General features: G+C 46.2%; 1 protein-coding gene across 2 annotated transcripts in view; it reads left to right on the top strand.

The window, feature by feature from the left end:
- Nucleotides 1-22181, top strand: part of ARMH4 (armadillo like helical domain containing 4) — a 732743-nt gene that overhangs the window by 594319 nt on the left and 116243 nt on the right. The gene's annotated exons all lie outside the window — the stretch shown is intronic.

Raw genomic sequence — 22181 nt, 5'->3', positions numbered from 1 at the left:
ATTGTGTCACTAAGGTTACTTTTATATACCCAATTCACTGCCATTTTATTTATGTATTTATTTTAAACTCTGCACTTACTTTTTGTTTGTGTTTGAACCAGAAGAATACTTACTGTGGATTTATCCCAATACACTCTCAGCTCTGAGGCGTCAACAAATTCTGTGAGCGTTGCCCAAATGGGTGTAAGATCAGCAGTGATGTCTCGAACATATAGAAGGTCATCGGCGTACATGGTTACACTGTGTACGGTGTCCGCTATTGGAATGCCCTAGTGTTGTCCCTCCTGGCGTAGCCGTATAGCCAGGGGTTCTACCGCGAAGGCAAAGAGCAGAGGCGAAAGCAGGCAGCACTGCCTCGTGCCTCTTTGCACAGCGAATTCCGGTGAGATGTACCACCCGATGCGAATACGCGAGGTGAGTTTGGTGTATAAGAGCCGTGTGCACGCCATGAGGGTGGAACCTAGTCCCGCTCATTTTCGAAGGCCTTCTCGAGGTTTAGGATGAGGCAGGCCACCCGAGGATACGCGTCACCGACTTGATCTTGAACATGGAAACGTCGGCGTATATTTTGGGATGTGTTCCTCCCTGGGACAAAGCCGCATTGGTTGGGTGCACCAGCGGTCATATGATATGCGAGTATCTGTCTGCTAGTATCTTTCCTAGAATCTTACAGTTGGCCGACAGAAGCGTGATGGGACGATAGGAGGCCATTTGCTGGGGATCGCGGTTTGGTTTCAGGAAAGTCATGATAACGGACTCCCGAAGGGATCTTGGCAATTCTGTCTCTAATGTAACCGCGAACTTAGCCACCAATCGGGGGACCAATAAGAGGGAAGAAAGTGGTATAATATTCTAGGGGAAACCCATCTAGTCCCGGAGCCTCATTACGAGCTAAGGCATGTAGAGCTTGAATAATATCGGTAGATTGTATCTCCGTATCCAATGTTGTCCTGTCAACCTTCATAATTTTGGGGATTGTCAGGGGGGCCAAGAAAGTGGTCAAATATGCCCTGCTCGGTCGGTGCTGGGTCACAATAAACCGCCGAGTAGTATTGATGGAATGCTGAGAGGATCTCATCCTGGGACCGTGCAAGATTTCCGAGGGGGTCTATTATTTCTGTTCTGGGCCTCACGTCAGTGTCCTGTTTGGCTATTCATGCCAACAATGCACCAGTTTTATCCCATTCTTTGTGCATCCGGGCCGCATATGTTCTAAAATTGTATCGCCGGAGGTCGACTCAGGCAGCTTGGTATTCTGTCTTAGCGTTAGCCACTAGTGTTGGTGTTTCATCGGAACAATCGTCTCGTTTAGTAGCGGTAGCGGGTTGTTTCAGCATTGGTGAGAGCCTGTTCTAGTGTCCGTTTTATCCCAGCTGTTTGTTTAATACATTCTCCCCGGGCCACCACTTTGAATGTGTCCCACTCCACTAACGTCAAGGACGCTGTCCCTGTGTTATTGGCAAAGTATTCCTAGATACTTTTACATAGAACCAGGCAGCTGGGTCTTAGGAGACTGCACTACCAGGATTAGTCACTAGATTATAGATGTATATTGCCCACCTCAAATGGTCTGCTGCCCGTAGACCACAGAAATAATTGCAAGAGCTAGGTAGATGAGAGGCAACATATGAATACAAGATGAGTATTCACATTCAATGAGATGACATTCATTTTGTGCCGTTATTGGTCTTTTATTTCCAGATGTTATTGGTATGAAAATGATGAGACCAGCCAACGCGTTTCGCCCAAACATGTTCCGGACACGGCTCTGTCACTACGTCGCTGAAACTGCGAAACACGGTCCTTTTGCTCTCTTTGAGAATCATTCTCCACCACGAGAGTTTCTCATACTCATATCAGAAACTGCTAAATTTCTCCGTTCTGGGAATTATTAATGAAGAACTTACCATTGACTATAAGTATCTTACCCTGAAGAAGCCCATGTTGGGGCGAAACGCGTTGGCTGGTCTCATCATTTGCATACCAATGACATCTGGAAATAAAAGACCAATAATGCACAAAATTAATGTTGTCTCATTCAATGTGTATACTTATCTTGTATTCATATGTTGCCTCTCATCTACCTAGCTATTCCTGGATACTCTGTCCCTGTTCGTGCTTGAAGGCTTGATCTGTTAGGCAGTCCCGTGGTAGTTGCCATTTGAGGACTGGGGGTTGTGGGGGCCTCCAATTGAGTCGCAGGATATGGGATTCATGGTCAGAAACAATCCTACCAAGGTAATCCGAGTGATGGATTTTAGGGAGTAATGCCACCAAGCATAAGAATCTATCTAGACGGACCCGCAGGTTATGTGGGATGAAGTGGAACAAGTACAGTTGTGTCTGTGGGTGTTGCGTTCTCCATGCGTCTGTGAGTGCCCATTGTGTGACTCATGCCTTAAACCGTTCAGTTTGCCTAAATGCAGAAGAGTGCGTGGGTGGGGGGGGGGGGGTGGTATCGGTCCAAAATGGGGTCCAGTATACAGTTGTATTCCCCCCCTAGGATCCATGGTATGGGGCGAATTGGGCAAGAACCTTTGTGAGGGCGTCCCAGAATTTGTCCTGCTCGATATTCGGGGCGTATATGCTACCCAGTAGTACTGACTGCCCATTTAGGAGTCCCTCTAATAGGGCATATCTACCTTCTTTGTCTGTCTACCACCCGTCTGATATCCTGGAATGGAGTCCCTGGATGAACCCAAATCAGTGCCCCCCGTGCGCATGCCGAGTATGCTGTGGCACATATGGTTCCACGCCATTTGGCCTGTAGTTGCCTATCTCAGCCGTAGTGAGGTGCGTATCTTGCAAAAACACGATCCGAGCATTCTCGCTTTTTGTATATGAGTATATAGGATAACGTTTGCTTGGCGTGTGGAGGCCTCTGGCGTTGAGTGTGAGGATATTGATGTAAGTGTTCTGTGTTGTTATAGCCATGTATGGTTGTTATCGCACGCTAAAGTGGCCAGTATCCGCCGGGGCGTAGTGACCAGTGACTCCCCAGCAGGCGCGGTGCGTACATTGGTGTCTGGGGGCGTAGCCCCCCGCCCACAGCTCCCACTGCATTTTTTTAACTTAAGTATAGTGAATCAGTTTACTTAAGTTCAAAGACGCAGAGGGAGAACTGACAATCATGTCAGTCAGCATGACGTCGGACCGCCCACCCCTTCAGAGTCTGAAGGGGGTGGGCGGTCTGGCGTCATGTTGACTGACATGATTGTCACCAGGGGCAGGCAGCAGCACAACACAAGTGCGCATGAGTGGGGACGGAGGGCGAATTTCTAGCCCGTGCCCACTTATGCACACTTTTGTTGTGCTGCTGCCTGCCCTCGGTCTCCTAATGGGCGTGCAGTGGGCGAAGATTAACCGTGCCCTAAGCCAATCCTGGCACTGCTGGCAGCGCCAGGATTTGCTGAGAGGGGCTGCCAGTCCACTCCAGGGCCGTTCAGGAAGGCGCCAAGCCTGGGGAGCAGAGGCGGAGCGGACCGGCTGTAAGGTATTTTTTTCTATTTAAATCCCTGGCACCCTCCCCCGCCCGTCCCCCGAAGATTTCTCATTTGCAACTCGTGGACTGCAGGACAGCTGCAGCTAGCATCACTTTAGATCTGCCCGGTTTGTGCACATAGCTTTAATGAACAGCAGCTTCCAGGAATATTTCTTGGATAAACCGATCTGTATCCATTTTGAATACCAACATGCTTAATTTGACCAACGCAGTCCCAAGGGACAGATGTGTATTGCCGTTTGACAGCAGAGTAGCTGTGCGGCTTCGTGGTCTTGTGTGTTTTACCACGAATAGGGAATGGCAATGTGGCTTTCAAGACAAGGATTTACTAGAAGACCACTTCATCCTCAGTCAGTAGCCATACTCCAAAGCATTGATTGTGGTGAATGATAATTGTAATGGAAAAATGCCAGTACAAACTTGACAGCATTATACTCTATAGAGAATTCAGCTAGCATCTCGGGGACTTGGGAAGTTGGGAGCCTTTCAGAAGCCCGTCCTACGTCCCAGTAAGAAGCGGCCTTGGTGCACACACGTGCAGACTCTTTCGGAGCACTGCACCATTTAACTAAAGATTCAAAGAACTGCTCTAGAACTAGAATGGTACCTGTCGGAACATGTATTCAATCGTTTCTTCTTAATGGACAACTTTTTGTTAAGATAACAGTTGTCTGGGGAAACATTTCTCCTTTAGATCCACTGTATGCAGCTATTTTAAAAACCAGTCAAGGGCGCGATATTTGCGGGGCAGGTTGGGGCGCCCCTTTGTTTGGAATGGTCGTCCATTTGAAGGTCGGTCTCTTTTTATTGTTCTTTGAGGCACCATATTACTTTGATAACGCACACATGCAGTGGTTTGTAATTTCAAATTGCAGTGGATTTTACAGTGCACAAAACGGATATTAAGGGTTGAAACTCTACTGCCATACAGTTTAGGGTAACTTAAAGTATTCAAATTGTATGTACACACCTTTTGAGAATTGGTCCCTCTATCTGTATTTAAAATTAATAAAGATAACTAATAATATTATTTTAGGTCTACACATCAGACTGCATAGTTTCTAGGCTCATTAATAAACGTGTATTATATTGTTCCCAGCTAACACTGGCCATTGATATATTGGTATGCTGACAGGCTAGGACATCCTTGTTAGTATTCACAACTGTGACCGGCTGGAGCTTAGCCCACTGAGCTATGACGCGGTTGCCAGGTTTGAAAGGAACTGAAACCATCCCGCCAATGTGTCACGTCACTCAGTGTCACCTATTCCCCGGCTGTGTATTCAAGCAGTTCCGGAAGGCCTCCCCGGATAGAGAGCTCTGGAACCTTCTAGATTTCAACCAGGGGTGTGCGAGAATGAGGGCGGGCCATCGGGGCACCAGTTCAAAGAAGGGAACCTAGGCCTAGGAAGCAGACACATGGAAACCGAGAGATGCTGCTGAGCTACTGTATGAAAAATATATATACATTCTTAACTGGGGCATGCGGATGACCTCAGTGTGTCTTTGAGTGTTGTGCATTTGTGAGGTTGTTTTCCTAGTGTGTCTCTTCTTTTATGCGTGCGTTTCTGCATATTTGGGCGGGCGAAAGTATCATTTAATGGGTTGCTTGCTACGTTCAGAAATCTAACTGTGGAAGCATGATGTGAGTCGGAGCTTAAAGTTCTAGGTTTGGGCACTCCATGTTTGTTTTAAATTCCAGAATAGTCTGCAAATGGGGTCTGCGAGGTTGCCCTTTCTGTGTATCTACACCCCCCCTTCCCTTCGACAATGATTTGACAAAGCGCTTAAGGTGCCCAGTAACCGTAACATTTGCAATGAGTCATCAACTGTCAAAACCAAACGGAACAAGTAAATAAATGGACGGAGGCTGACAGGGGCTGTGAAGGAAGCTATCCTCCACCCCAATCCTCATTTACCTGCTTGAGAGGCCCCAGCTGTCCTTGCATAGCACATTGGCCAATGGCCATACTAAACATACACATTGCTCACTTGGGTAGGTACTCGATATGCCCCTCTTAAGGGAAGCAAGCAGACGCACAACACTGACAATCACTTCAACACCTTGTCTGGGGTACTAAGCGCTATTTAAATGAATGCAATGTCATTTAATTTCACTATAAATGGAATTGCAATTCTAAGTGTGCAGCAACAATCATTTTACCCCCTCACCACTTCCAAATGTCACCAGCCGCCACTGCCCCCCAGTAGCGTGATGCACCTATGTGTTATATAATGTCGCCTATACGTAAATTTCGGGTACCCTGTTGTGTGAGGTTCCATGAGGGGACAGGGCGTTTCTGAACAGGGGTAATAAACAGTGGGGTCGGGAAACAGTCCCAATACTGTGGACCCATCGTTGGTGACAATGCGTCCAAACCGACTCCCTTGAAAAAAGGGGGGGGGAGTACAACCATATGAAATGGGGGTGCCAGTGCATGCGTGCGAGGGAAGACGCTTATCGGGCCTTAGTAGGATCACTGTGCGTCACCTGAGACGTGTCAGGTCATCTTACTGTGGTGTGCGCTCAAAGGGTGAGCCTGGGTGGGGCAAGTCCTTACTATGTTCTCCATAGGATCATCTCATTATGGAAGGGTAGGCGATTGTCCATCCAGTATGGCATCTGCCATCTGAGGAGTAACCAGGGGAGGTGTGATTGAGTTTGCTCCAGACAGCGTTCCGTCGCTGTCATCTTCTCCCTCTGATGAAAAAATGTGTGGGGGTCGATCGATGTCCTCCATATAGGGGGAGGTGTGCAGGTCAATCACCGCGTGCAATACCTCCCGTCGTTCCTTCATAATTTGTTCTAGGTCCGGAGAGTCTTGTGTGCCAACAACTTTGTTTGTCCCGCTGCGATGCTGTTTTGAGTTGCGTCTCCTGGAGCATGGCCCTTTGAAGGGTGAGCCTCGTGCTGTCTCGGTTCTGGGTTGCTGCGTACAGTGTTGATCCGCCCATTTGTGCGCTTCTTCAGCATTTGCGAAAAAGATAGCAGAGCCATTATAGAGAACCTTGAGGTAGGCTGGGAAGAGTAAGGAGTATTGGATATTGTTCGCTCGCAATTGAAATTTTACCTCCAGAAATGATGACCTTTGTTGCTGCAACGCTCGTGCGTAAGCAGGGAAAATCATTATCTGTTTATTTTCCACCCGTAGGGGGGCCACTTGTCTGGCTGCTTTAAGCACAGCGCCCCGGTCTCGAAAATGTAGGAATTTCACCAGCATCGGTCTGAGGGCTGATCCTGGTGGAGGTTTATGGGCTGGGACTCTGTGGGCGCTTTTAATGGAGAAGAATGCTGTACGGTCAGACGTGGGGGTGAAGGTTTTCACCCATGCTTCTAGATACTCCAGGGGGTTTGCGCCTTCAATTCCCTCCGGGAGACCCAGCACGCAGATGTTGCAGCGCCTCGAGCATCCCTCTAAATCATTTGCGTGTTTCTCCATGGTGGATAGGTGGGCTCAGGACGTCTTGCAGCGTCTTCTTGTGTGCCTTGACGGTGGGTTGCATGTCGGCTAATGTCTTCTCACCTTCCCTCACTTTGTCTGCTAATTTACGTTGGTCATCTCGGATAAGGCTGACATCTGTCGCGAGGATCCCGAGTTGTTCTTCCATGGACAACCTGGAGAGTTCGATGGCGGTTAAGACCTTATCCAGTTTGTCCTAAATGGACAGGTCGGGTTGAGATGCAGTAGTCGTGGCCCATGTCTGGGTCTTTGGCTTGTTCTCTGGGGCGGACTCGGGGACCGTGGTGTGCTGTGATGCTCTCGGTTTCCCCATTGCGGTGGCTGAGGAAGTTTCTCGTAGTGCGGTGCCCACTGTGTGTATGCTGGGTTGTGTGGTCCTGCCGGAGAAATGACGCCCTCCTAACAAAGGAGGGAGCTTACAGCAGTTCGGTGGATATCTGAAAGTGTGAGGAGACCTTCGCTCTGGTTACCTAAACGTTGAACTCGCCTGTTTGCTGTTGCGGGGAGAGGTGGGTGCTGTAGGGAATGGTGTGGCGCGATTTGCGCATTGTCACAGGGAAAAGGTCCTTGCGGTAGCCCCAGGTGGTCTAGAAGCCAGGTTGCGTGCCTCACTAGTGCCCCAGCGAAGAGATCAAAGCTGGGAGAGTCAGGATTGCAGGGCCGCCATTTTAAGGTCAGGCAGACGCCCTCGCGTGTGCGTTATATCCTTGCTGCAGAGTGAAGAATTCTCTTTAAGTTTGTCCCTGGATGCGTGTAGTCCACTGCTCACCTCTGTTCTGATGGTGCCGTACGCCCCAAGGAGTCTCCAGAGATTCAGGTTTGGCCTCGGCATCCATTTTTAGTACTGGGTGCCATTTTGGGGTCAGGCGACTGTTGCCAATCGGGGGCTATCTCGTGCTGCACTGCGGTGTTGGGAGCAGCAATCAGCTCTCCGGCTCCTAGATCTCCGCTGATAGCTGGATGGCGTTGCGACCACGCTCGGTGGGATCTCGGGGCTGTGAAGCGATGATGAAGAGATTATGACAGCTAAAATGACGGGCTGTCATAGCCGCCGTCGCTGCCTTCCTCCACGTGTGCTTTTCAGAGCTCTCGTCAAGTAACGGTAGTGTTGGAGTGCCCCTGTTCCTCTGCTGCGGCTGTATTCATGTGCCCATGTGCTGCTACTGGAGTATGGCTCGGGGCACCAGTCCAGACTCCCAGAGCCCGCTATCAGAAGCTGGCGGGCACCAGTCCGATTTTCCTCTTTCTGTTGTTGGGAGCGCACCCAGGTTTGATTTTGCGGCAATTCTTAGTGCTGCATGCGTTCCGTCACCTGGCTGATGTCTGTTTGGGTCGGGCGATGTTAGGAAGCGGGCAATATGTGAGCCCGATCGTGGAGCCTCAGCAGGACACGTCCGCCATTGTAGCCTACTTGGCCGCACCCCGACTTGCTATGGGTTATATTTGCGAGAAAAAATGTTTCAAGGCAGGCACTGGTGTCCCACAATGCGTGCATGCACACACATAGGGGGCCATCGTCAAATTGTTATTTAGGAGGAAAGTTATTTCAAGATGGCCAGTGGTATATTACAAGACATAAATACGCAATCTTGAAATGGTTTCTCTAATTTGAAAAAAGCCTTCCAAGATGGTGGCCGATGTGTGTGCATAAGTGGGCATGTGTTGCAATGCACCAGTGACCATTTTGGTATGTTTTTTGAAACTCTAATGTATTATCCTACGATGGCTGACAGCCTTTTTAAAACTGTAAGTTAAGAAAAAGGTATACACATGTTACCGCACTAAGAAAAAGAAGCAAGACTCCCAGGGGCATTGGGCACCTGCTGGACCCTTGCCAAAGCAATTGCATTGAGAAAGAAAGAAAGAAAGAAAGAAAGAAAGAAAGAAAGAAAGAAAGAAAGAAAGAACGAAAGAAAGAAAGAAAGAAGGGAGAGCACCAGCGAATGAATGGGGGGAGCCTCTAGAGCAGATGTCTTCAAACTTTGTTGCACTGAGCCTTCCTAAGGTAAATATTTTGAAGTCGGTCCCACTCCAAATCTTTATGGGACGTACTGGAGAGGCAGGGCTGAGTAAAGGGCTTTGGGCTTGCAAGACCATTTCAGGAATACTTTTTCTGTAGCTCATAATCCACAGTAATGCGAGACTTATAAAAGAGTAAAGGTTTGAAACAAAAACAGATATTGAACAACAAACACTGCTCCCCATAATTGGGGGAATTGTGAGCCCCTCACACTCCTGGGCCCCAGTGCAACACCACCTGCTTCCCACAAATTGTCCACTCTGCAGCAAGTGTTCCCTCTGCTCTAATGCTAGCAAGCCTTATGTTCGTTTTTGTAAAGATGCCCATGCACTACTCATGGAATGCCCCCTTGATGCTAAGTAATGCAAGGCAGCATGTAGTAAAACTTTGCCCTACTTCGGGAAACTAATGCAAATCTTGACTTCCTTTGGATAGTAAATCCCAGCATAACACTTTGCGTTGGATTTGCATTACAAAAGTAACACAAACCTCTTGCAAATAATTAGTGAATCTGGTTTCTAGAGTGGTGCTGCGCAGTCTTGAATTATGTTCGGTACAATCCAGTGCAAATCCAAATCAAGATTTGCCCCAGATTGTAAATACCAACATACCAACATATTGTGCGTCAGGTTTGTATCACATGACAAATCTTGGCCTAAATCATTTTGCTCCAGCCTGTCTTACGCTGTGTATATTGGCATTTTAAAATAAAGACACATTCACAGTTCTTTCTGCCAAAGACAGGGACCTTGCTACATTATAAAAGTGAGTCCCTTGCTCACTGCACCATCAGGATTAAAGCAAGCCGGGCCAAAGACGGCTGAAATGCCAGAAACGGGTCCCCGGAAGCTTGTTTCCTTCCCAGTATAAGAATTGGCTTGGTAGTTTGGTTTGCCCTGTTCCCATGATGCACTGGGCCAGGGACAGACTAATTTGCACATAGCCAGGCTCTGAGCTGGGATGGTGCAGTGAGCTAAAAAAACGGTGATGGATCAAGCCCTGATCTTTGGACTGGGTAGGAGTGTTCTGCTTAATTCAGATACTCTGTCCATCACCACCCCTTTTCTGAATCATTTTGTCCACCATAAGCGTGGAAGGGTATACTCAGATGTGAGTCCCTTGCTCACTGCACCATCAGGATTCAAGCAAGCCGGGCCGAAGATGGCTGAAATGCCAGAAACTGGTCCCCGGAAGCTTGTTTCCTTCCCAGTATAAGAATTGGCTTGGTAGTTTGGTTTGCCCTGTTCCCATGATGCACTGGGCCAGGGACAGACTAATTTGCATATAGCCAGGTTCTGAGCTGGGATGGTGCAGTGAGCTAAAAATGGTGATGGATCAAGCCCTGATCTTTGGACTGGGTAGGAGTGTTCTGCTTAATTAAGATACTCTGTCCATCACCACCCCCTTTTCTGAAACATTATAAAAGCAAGCATTTACAATGAAGTAGGTCTCATATATAGGAGTTTGAGCAATTGGCATTGTAAATGACAATAGCTTACACTCTCACAAATGCAAGAGCTATTGCATTGCAAATACTTTTTTTGTAAAAGCGCCCCATGCCCCGCTTTCACGTTAATGGAGGCTGCACCACATTCTTTAAGGGAGCAGCGTCTAAAGAAAGGTCTGCGCCCGCTATTAAAGTGAAAGCGCAGTATGAAGAGCTTTGACAAAAAACATTTGTTTGTCAAGTTGACAAACAAATGCTTTTTTTTGTAAAAGTGCCCCGTACCATGGTTTCACTTTAATAGCTTCCGCTGGCCTTTCTTTAGAAGCAGCTCGTCTAAAGAATGGTGCGCGGACACCATGAACGTGAAAGCGTGGGAAGCTTCTAAACACCAAAAAAATGAATAAATAGGGAAAAAAAATGCAGATGCGTGCCATGCTAATAAAAAAAATAATAATAAAGCGTTAAGAGAGAGCATTTAAAGAAATAGTGCCTGGAGGCTGTAATTAAAGCCTACAGAGTAACAACACAAGTAAGAGGGCCAGTCCTTACGGGTAGTTACAAGATGAGACAAGGCAGTACTAAGGAAGGACTACTAAGCCTATAGATCAATGAAAAGCTATGGTTTTTAAAGGAAAATGAAACAAGCCAATGAAGATTATGGGCGGAGAGCGGAGAGTGGGCGGAGCTTTAAGTCCATACCTGAATACAGCATGCTTCGTAGAGCAGCGCATGCGCTGCCCATGCTCGACCTAACAAAAGTCACTATTTCTGACTGCACCAGGCAGAATTCAATTCTGTGACCCTCTGGTCACACACACAGACATCTGCAGTGATTGCACCAACTGAGATTTCATCCTGTAAGAGTGCCTTTCCCCCTGATTGATTTCCATTTATTTTTCAGCCAAAGTGAGTGCCTTATTTTATATGCAGTTTATGTGGAGTAAACAAACAGCTCCTGAGTTCTTTGTATGCCAATAATGGACCCTGCCACCACACTGACCGACCTTTGCCTCATGACACTTAAAATCACAGTTCTGGTGCTTTTTAAAAATTCCCTTTGGCTGTATGTAATGAAGGTAGCCTGGAAACGGGACAAATAAACAAGTACACGCTTCCAAGCCTTCTTCATTTGCAAGATTTACAAGTCATTACTGAGACATTCACGACCCCCTGGGATTGCAGCCATGGAAACCCAGGGGGGCGTGCCCCACAGCTTGAAGACCTCTGAGTCTAGAGTGAGTGTCAGGGTTGGGATGTGGAGAGAATTAAGTGGATGAGGGTGAGAGCAAAAAAAGACGCGTTTCTATGGAGTGCTGAAACACCAATTGAAAAATAGTTCCCTGATATCAAACACAATTCATCCAATCTGAAAAGCAATAAAGAAGACCAACACAAGAAAAGGAAGGAAAGGAAACTATTTCAGGCAGTGGTTTTCACCCACTCTGCTATGTTGATCATGAATTCCGTGAAGGTGGTTCTGGTGGTGATAAACTTGTCGGACATTGATGAGATGAGTTGCGTGTCATTGTTGGAGGAATGATAGAGATGCCATGTGACCTGATGATGCCAGCAAGTGGTCTCATTTAAATGTCAAACAGGGTTGTCCTGAGTGATGAACCCTGGGAGACTTCGCAGATTAATTTCTTGGGTTTTGATGTGTAGAGTGGGAGTCTGAATATCTGTGTTCTTCCTGTGAGAAAGAAACATATCCAATTGAAGGTCAGGCTTTGGATACCTTTGGATACCTTTGTCTTGCAATCTCCTGATGAGGCTGGAGTCTGATACAGTAGCTAACGCAGCTGAGAGGTCAAGCTCTATGAGGGGGCAGTTTCTCCAGAGTCCAGTATGGTGCCAATCTTATCTGCTGCAACAATGAGTGCTCTCACCATGCTATAGTTGCTTCGAAAACTGAACTGGGTGTGGTTGAGTAGGTTGTGAGTTCAAGGTGGTTGGTGAGATGTTGGTTGACTGTCTTCTCTATCACTTTGGCTGATTATGGTAGCAGGGAGATAGGACAGAGTTTGCTCATCTCGCTCTGGTCGGCTGACGATATTTTGAGGAGGGCCGTGACTGCTGCATGTTTCCTGTCTTTGGGGAAGGTGGTGGATAGTATGGAGGAGTTGATGATGATAGTGTGGATTTTGCTGATGAGAAGTCCTCCCATGTTGTACATGGGATGGGGTAAGGGTCAGTTGGGGACCCGGAGTGGACAGTACGCCTGATTACAGTGGTGTCTTCCTCCGTAAATGTTCTTAAGTCGGTTAGGAGAGAGTCATGGCTGGTGATGGGCAGGTTGGTGAGGATGTCCTTGGGGTTGGGTTGTTGTTCGAAGTTACTGTAGATCTTTTTGATTTTTCTGTGAAAGAAGTTGGGAAGGTTGTCACAGAGAGAAGGAGCAATGAAGTTGACTGTGGCCTCTGGTGTGGTGAGCTTCTTGATGATATATAAGATGTCTTTGCAGTTGTGGGAGCGAGCCTCAATCCATTAAGTAAGGGATGTTCCTTTAGTTTCTCTCAGGAGATGATGGTATTGCCCAAGTACGGCTTTGTACGTATATCTTGCGTTGGCTTCATGGTTGGATCTCCATTTCCTTTGCAGCTGCTTATAATATCTTTAGGAGTCCTGGAGCTCATCTGTGTACCAGGCTTCATGTCTGTTTGTTCTTCTATGTTAATGAATTTTGATGGATGCGAGTGAGTCTCTAAAGGTCTTGATCCACTGGATGAACATGGTGATATCCTTGTCAAAGTTGTCAGTGATGTTGGGTTGGTCCATTTCAAGGGTGTTACGCCAGCGAGATCATGTTATTTGTTTCCATTTTCGGCTGGGCAGGTTGATGTTGGTCGGTGCTTTAGCTTGTGGTGTGGAGATTTGGAATCGTATGATGGAGTTGTCAGTCCAAGTGAGTTGTGAGGCAGAGTTGTATTTAATGCTGATGGTGGGAACGAAGATAGGATCTAAGGTCTGTCTTTCGATGTTTGTGGGGTTTGTGAGGAGTTGGAAAAGTCTAATGTTCTTCAAGCTTTCAAGGAGGTCAGAGGAGGAGGGATCAGTTGAGTCTTCCAAGTGCAAATTGAAGTCTTCGAGTCGTCTTAAGTCTCTGGAGTTGATGGTGAGGGCAGTAATGAAGTTTGAGATGATGTTGCTGAAATTTGCTCGAGGTCCTGGTGACCTGTATGCTATGGTACCCTTCAGGGTGAAGCTTCCATTTATCTGGAGGCGTAGTGCATGTGCTCTCTTAAGGGGATGTCTGAGTTGGTGGGGCATTTGATGGTGTCTTTGTAGATAATTGCGAGTCCACATCCTGGTTTGTGAAGATGGTCTTGGCGTGTGATTTTGTATCATGACAGGATGGCCATGGTGATCTCTTGAGACAACAATGCGTTCAGCCAGGTTTCCATCAGGAAGAGGAGGTCTGGTGCACTGTTGCTAAGGAGGTCACAGATTTCGATGGAGTGTTTGCTGAGACAGCGGGTGTTGAGGAGCATTCATGCGAGTATCTGCTGAGAATCAAGTGTGGCATGTTGTTGGGTACTGGTCTTGGTGGGCAGTGTAGGTATGTGAGTGCACCAAGCATGTGTAGGAGGGATGCTGCAAGTGAAGCAGCAGTGGAAGTAGAAGTTCTGTGCTGTATGGATTGGTGTGGCAGCAGTGGGCTGTGGGGCATTCTAGTTTGGAAGAACGGAGGGTAGATTTTTTAGCATCAGGACTGAATGGACCTGGGGGGTATGGCACTAGACGCAGTCCTGGATTAGAGGGGCACAAATGGGTTTGCCTTTGGCATGCTTTGATGTGCCAGCGGGGTGGTTGTGTAGTGGCCGCCATGAAATAGGTCCTGGACGGGGGAGGAGCGCAGAGGCAGTCGGTGGGGCTAGGATGGGTGGAAAGAAGATGCGTGAAGAAGCATGAATATGCGGGAGAGCACATAAGGAGCTGAGGAAGACAGGAGGGGGAAATGGCAGACGAGGAGTTGGGGTGCTGTGGTGCCTCAAAGAACAAGCAGGGCAGAGGAGGAGAGAAGTGCACAAGAGGAGATGGAGACAGAAATGAGAAAGGTGCACAAGGGATTTAGGACGCCTAAAGAGAAGCACAAGTGGGTGGAAGGAACATTTGCAAGGCTGCTGTCCCAGGTCACATGATCTTGGAAAGAATAGTTTCACCATGTTGAAATGTGTTCTTGCCTACGCATAAATAATAATAAGCCTGCCCTCTGTGAACACGGTTTCTGACATCGGGGCACGTTTGTAGGGTCTTTGGCACGATGGAATCCAGTTGAAAAGGTAAGAGGGTGACTCCTAAGTAATACGCTTTGAAAAGACCCTTCAACTTTAAGGTATATTAATATGTAAAATAAATTTTGTTTTAAAAACTCCAACTTGTAAATTCAGATTGTGCCACACCTGTTGGCTACATGTGGTCAATTGGGAGTCGAGTGATAGATTAAAGCCCAGTTTCTTTATGGGAGTTTTATTCTGATTGGGTTTGGTCTCTGAGTGATTTTGTTTACGGTGTAGGTAAAGCATCCTCTGTGACATCCCATAACAAGGCACGTGAATTGGCATTTCGTGGATGCCTTCCACAGCGAGTGCTCTCTGTAAGGGTGACAATGTTCAACTTATACACGCTATGGAGACACATGCTTGGCTTTTGATGCCTTTAAGCTGCCGAAAAGAAAGAAAAAGATTGTCCCAGACACAAAGCAATGAGCACCAAAGTGGAACTATAGCATTAATAAGGCACTGCACCATTGGAGGAAACAAATGAGCACAAGGCGGGACAAGGAACAATTACCTACTAGCTAGCAAGCCATTTTTAAAGGACAATTAAAGGAACAAACAAGAAGACAATGGGTGGGCTGTAACCCCACAGACTGATTACATCATGTCTCCAAGAGACAGCGCATGTGTCGCTAGGCTCGACCTCAAAAGCATGAGCACTTTGGGCTAGAGGTAGGTCATGCGTCAGCATTCACAATACCTCATTGTTAGATGGAATGAGGAAAGACACTGAACTCTAAACACATTTAATTGCTGAATGATTTGGCTTGACAGGTAAAGTGTCAGAAGCCTACCTTTCAGAATAATTCCTGCCAGCTCAAGCTTGTACATTAACTGACCTTTAGAAGAGAAGCCTGTCACTCTCCTGTCACATTGTCCTTGTAGATATGCTAATGCCAATCACACAGAACACCTTGCACTGGAAAGCATATCCGAAGTCCATCCTGACGTCCATCCTGGTCCAAGCACTGATCACAGTGTTTCATATAGGGATATTGGGTGAGATTATCTATGCCGCTGTCTTCGTTAGCACCCTGTTTACCTAAAGACAGAAAAAAACTGCCTGTTTGAATTACAAAAACCTCACTAGATATTCTTAGAACATCCTTAGCTTCCGGATTATCATCATATAGCAAAACCAATTCTGCTTGGCTCTGCTATTTGATGATAATCCGGCCACTGAGTTGGCTTGGGTTGAAATTTCATCGCACAAACATGTATATAGGCAAGTTGCAATATTCATCCACAAGGATCAGTTGTGGTGAAACAGTGTTTGTGGCATAAGCCTGCATTGGTTCGATCCAGACTTTGAGATGATTTGCTTTAATATGAATATTTGGTGTACCATTAACATTGCTGCCAGTTGGCTTAGGAGCCATTTAAGCTGTATGATTAAGAGCATAGATTTACATGTGGGGCGCATAAACAGCTCAAGGAGATCCACAAGTTTTAAGAAGAACACCATCAAGCTGGTTCTTGCACAGTTCAGAACTACACTTCTGGGATAGTTGAGTGACACAAATTGCGCTTAGACTTACAGCTAGGAAGATTGCTAGAGGTATGAATGGTGGTAGGTTTATTGGGAAATACAAATGCATTTCAGACTAATGTGTTTGCCCAAGGGCATCCAGTGTAAGCATTGCTGGTGATGCAGAAATAGAGTTGTAGATGTCTTATTCAATTAAGAGACCCGCAGCTACATTGTGGACATACGAACGTCACCTTTAGGGCTTGCTGGGGTACTTTGAACTAAGAGCCAGATTTCTAAAAGTGTTGTGTTGCCCTTGCATCATGCAAGGTAAGGCAAGGGCAATGCAACACTAAAGTCAGATTTACCAAGCCATGCAAGGGCACCTCGTGGGGCCCAGTGTTGCTTGGCAAATCTGGAATAGTGCAAGGCAGCACAAGTCGCTACCTTGCGTTACTGTGCCCAGGGAGGCTTTCCATGGATGTAGCGTGATTTCCCACACATCTACCCATAGATATTGGCACATTCCCAGATTTACCATGAGTTATTGACTGGGAAGGTGTCAAAATGCTATGCTGTGCTTAATTTGTAAAATATTAAGTGCAGGTGGTCACATTTTTTTAGGAGGCCACACCCACTTCACCTGGCTCTGCCCACTCCATCCAGTGGCTCCACCCACTTCCTTTATTGGCACCATCCACATCCACAAGCCTTAACACACGCCTTAACTTGAGTTCCACAAGAAGCTGAAGACCTGGCTCTTCACATAAGTACCTCGGGGACCACATACCAAATAACTGACTAACCTATCCACCACTCAAATTACTTTCATATTTCACTATACTAATTCAACACTAATCCTTTATGGGTTCCGGAGTAGTGTGCTACTCATCAATAAAGCACTCCAACACCCCATCGGGGTAACAAGTGCAATATAAATGCAAACCTTTTTCCCTCTTCTATCCCTCCGCTATCCTTCTCAATCCGAATAACTGATTAACCTATCCACCACTCAAATTAGTTTCATATTTCACTATACTAATTCAACACTAATCCTTTATGGGTTCCGGAGTAGTGTGCTACTCACCAATAAAGCACTCCAACACCCCTTCAGGGGTAACAAGTGCAATATAAATGCAAACCTTTTTCCCTCTTCTATCCCTCCGCTATCCTTCTCAATCCGAATAACTGATTAACCTATCCACCACTCAAATTAGTTTCATATTTCACTATACTAATTCAATACTAATCCTTTATGGGTTCTGCTACTCACCGAAAAAGTGTTTCAACGCCTCGTCAGGGGTAGTAAGCGCTATATGAATGCAATTACAATACAATACAATACACTTGCCCAAGCAATTGGAAACCCTCTTGGGCAGAGTTCTTCAATCTGTGGGGCGCGCCCCTTTGGGGGGGCGCGACACCGTCTCAGGGGGGGCACGCACTCCACCTTAGAATCTCACCTTTGTCCTCAATTCTACTTCACAGCAGGCAGAGGGGCACTGTCCTAGAGTCAAATGTCAGGGGGCTGATTCTTCAAGCAAACGGCAGAGTGGAGCGGCAGGGGCCCTAAGAAGGGGTGAAAACCATCGAAGCCTTGTGAACAAGTGAATGGTCTTTAAAAGACTGTGAAGTGCTCGGGTGGGGCTGTGTGCAAGCCCGGGAAGGAGTCTCAGCCCGAGCTGACACACACAATGGGGGTGGGGGGAGGAGACGCTGAAGCCCTATGAGTCCTATAAATGTTTATGTTAATGTTGAAGTTTTCGTGTACTGGCAGTTGGCTTGATATGATTTACTATCTATCGCAAAGGGTTCATCCCTGCTGGAAAGTCGGAACGTGTATGTGTATAAGTGGAGAAGCGTGGCTCAGTGGTTAGAGGCGGCAGACCCAGAAGCTGAGATCGACCGTGGACCAGGGTTCGATTCCCCGCCTCGGCGGGTCTCGGGCTCAAAATTCCACGGACTCGACAATTCTCGCTCTGGTGCCTACTCAACTCACGGGGTCACACTCTGCGACTCTGGGCAATAGCTTGCTTAATCTCCACTACGGCCCCTCGCGGTGGGATGCCTGGCTTTCACCTTGTGGACACCCTGCCGTGGTTTCTCACAGGGGAATACCAGGACGGGTTCCCTAAGCAAGCGCCGGGACGCTTACGGGCAGCTGTGCGCTTTACAGGTCCAGCACATTTACATTTACATTTACATTTACATGTGTACGAGTCATGCTGTATATTCGCAAACTGTATTTTATGAGGTTTGATGATACCTGTGAGTTACTTTTCGCACAGAGATAGTTTTTTTTTTTACTTGTGGAACTTGTACTTTTGTATAAATAACATGGGTTTAAAACCACCGGACAGTGAGGCTGAATTCCTTGTTTTCCAGACGTTTTCAGACAATACAAATGCCAAGATAATTCTAGTGATTAATGTTTTTTTTGTGGCAGAGATCAGCATTTAGTTTAGTGGCAGTTTTCTCGCTAATAAAGTAGCGCAGAGGGTTCATACTGATTTCTAAAGTGGGCCATATTAAACAGAAAAAAAAGGATGGCAGGTAGCAACAATGTCCAAAAACCCTTAGCACGTGTGATTTATGTACATAGAAACTGGGCACTGAACACACATTTCAACCCAAATAAAAGGAGGAGAATGTTTACATTCTGTAGATGTCACTTCCAAGATCATAAATTCAACGTGCTTGCACATTTATTATCCCCATTCGTATGAATGTTTCCGAGGTAGAAATGCATGTGAAGGGTATTGATTAGATGTTCACACATACAACACTTTAGCTCTTTACTTGGACTTAATTCCTTAGTTTTACTTGTGAAAAAGTGTCACTCAGTATCACAAATTTAGTAGTAGAATGTGACAAGTACACTGAAACCATGAAAATCTCTCATATAAGCAATCTGAAAACTTGGCATCTATGCTTCGCTCTTCTGAGGCTTGCCCAGTGCCCTGCGGTGTGCTGACTGTTGAGTCCCAAAATCAGCGGACTGTTGCCCATCCATTTCTGGTGCTTTGCACCATTTTAAGATGTTCTAACAGTTTCTCGTTGCTTAAATGGGTGCAATTTCTGATATTTATATGTTTCCGTTCTCTTTGCTTCATTTTGCGCGCGAGAAGGTGTCACTCATAGTTGTTGAAATGTCACTCATAATTACACTCACTCCTCATTCTTGCCGTTCACTTTCATACTCACTCTGCACTCACAGCGATCACAATTCCCTCACACTGACCCCCGTGCACTCACACCATTCACCTGCATTCAGTGATCACACTTCTCTCACAATGCACTTGCGCGCTTTTCCCTGTACCTCGACCTGCAGCCACACAAGCACACTACCCACCCTGCACTCATGTGACACTTCACTCACCTGTCCCCCTCACTGCTCAATCTGCAATCTCACTTAAACAAGCCCATCAATAACCATGCATTCATTAGTCCCACTCTGCACTAACATGCACACCCAAATTCATATGGTCACCTCACTTACCCTGCAGTCACTACACTTACCCTACTCTCACACTGTCGAATACCTCACTGTGTACTCACATGAGCATTCCTGCCACCCTCACAGCACAGAGGGTTAATGTGCCTGCTACAAAGAAGGTGTACCATGCAGATCAAAGAACTGAGGGGCATAAGTTCAAGGAAGTTGCGGAGTGAGGCGTTAGCAGTCATGGGTTAAGGCCTCTCTCCGCCACTTCAGAAACGGAAGGCTGCACCCTATTTACAACAATAAGGTGCAGCCTTGCGTTTCCCCTGCGCTGGCGCTACACTTAGCGGTGTAGCGCCAATGCAGACACCATTGCACCATAGTGCAAGGGTGTCTGCATGCAGGGGAAAGATTGCTTATGTACAGAAGGGGGACCTTCCTGTACATAAACAATCTTTAAATGCCATTTGTCACACTTCCATGTGTGCTGCTTAATGCAGCACACACGGAAATCACTCTTTTTTTTTATTTATTAAAGATTACAAATACAAGGCATTTTGCTTTTTCTATGTGTGCTGCACAAGGCAGCCCACATGGATGGAGCAAAAATGAGGAGAAATAATGCATTTCTCCTAGTTTCACCAGCTTAAGACCAGGGTTTCCCTCTTCTTAATTTTAACGCTGCCTCAGTTTAACGCTGCCCTTGTAAATAGGGCGCAGCATCAAAATCAGTGCCTGTTGCAGTGGAACGCCCACCGCAACATCCACTGCCCACCCTTTCACGCTAAGCATAGCATGAAAGGGGGCCTTATTTACAAGGCAGCGTTAAGCCAAGTTAAGTGGCTTAACTCTGCCTTGTAAATAGGGCAATGCCCCTATCGCCACCACGTCGTAAAAAGTGATGGTGTGGTTTCTATAGGGAGTTGTACATATGCCCCTGAGTATGATGAAAATAAGAGTAGCACTATAAAAAAATTATATGTTTACCAGAAAGGTGCCATAGAGAGATGAGGTGCATTGTTGGTGAGCGGTAGTGAAGGAATTCATGGAGAATGAGGAGACACTCATTGTTTTGAATAGTATTTGCCTGATATGGCCCGGGATATGCAGGTGGCGGTCGATTATGTAGTGTACCAGATTCCAGAAATTTCTGTCAGGTGGTGGGGGGGCCCGACATTTAAAAAAAATTCAACTGGGGGGCTCAACCTTCAAAAGTTTGAAGACCTCTGCTCTTGGGTGATTAGTTCACTATACACATTAGTATAACATAAACTTAATATAAAATATGGGAAGCCTATCAGAACAACGTAAGGTGAACTCAAACTAGAGAATGTGTGTAAATCTCAAAATGCAACATTAGGAAAGGTCATTTGTGGACTTGAGCCAGCTTTACAAACTAAAGAGAATGTTTGTAGTGTGCTGTTTAAAAGAAAGGAAAGGATGAAGGAACAAATATGTTAAAGCAGACAGCAACAAATGCAGGCAGGAAGGGGAGTACTGGAGTGAAGACATAAGTAATGGATGAAAGAAGGAGGAAATAAGAAAAGAATGTGAAAGGAAGAAATGAAGGGATAGAGGGAGAAAGGAACTGAACGATGTGTGATGGATGAATAAAAAGAAGAAAGGAAAGGAGGAAAAGAAGCAGAAGCAAGGGTTGAGGATAAGACAGGAAGAAATTAAAGAAGGGATGAAGGAAGGAGCAGGGAAAAATGAAAGTAAGGAACAAATGGGGGAAGAAGGAAGAAATGCACCAAGGTAGGAAGGATGGGGAATGAATGACATGGTAAGGAAGCAAGAATAGAAAGAAGAAAGGAGGTATGGCTGGAGATACTGATAAAAAGAAAAAGGAAAGGAAAAACATGGGACGAAGGAAAAAAAGTATGTCAGGGAAAAGGATATGAGTAAGAAAGATATCGGGTCAAGGAGGAACAGAGGGAATCATGACAGTGTAATATTTCAAAGAAGTCGAAAAAAACAAAAGATTAAAATGCATTTCTTTGTCCTTAATATAACGTCCACAGGAACTGCTCAGAACTCGGGTGATGCTCAAAGGGGTCCACCTCTTGATATCCCCAACTCTACCAGGAAAGGTACCGAGTATTGAGGCGATCAAGCAAGGGTAAAGGTATTAGGAAAGGATCAGCAGGGAAAGGGATACCTGTAAACAGAAAACACATAGGTTAACACGCGTTTACTTTTCCTTGCTACTCTCATTACAATCTCACTAACCGGACTATTACCTATGACGCAGGCTCCTCCTGCCGTTGTATTCCTGTATCAAACTCACTACCCAGAAATGATACTGCTCACAACTGGAGGGGGATTTTCCTAAAATACAAAGCACACAGGTTAAATTTACATTCAACCCCTTTTCACTTCTATTAACCGCCTCCCCTACGCATGCATACCCTAGAAGTCGATTTCCCAGAAAAAGTAAAGCATAAGTTGAAAGAAAAGTCATGTGGAAGTGTCACCACCCCATTATATCATCATAGGCATGCAGATGTGAAATCACACTCCTTGCCCACTGTAGTTCCATAAGAAAAATGTTGCTTTAGTTATAA

The sequence above is a fragment of the Lissotriton vulgaris genome, chromosome 9, assembly GCF_964263255.1.
Source record: "Lissotriton vulgaris chromosome 9, aLisVul1.2, whole genome shotgun sequence".
Classification (NCBI taxonomy): domain Eukaryota; kingdom Metazoa; phylum Chordata; class Amphibia; order Caudata; family Salamandridae; genus Lissotriton; species Lissotriton vulgaris.
The sequence above is the reverse complement of the archived record's forward strand: the minus strand, read 5'-3'. Positions and strand labels throughout refer to the sequence as shown.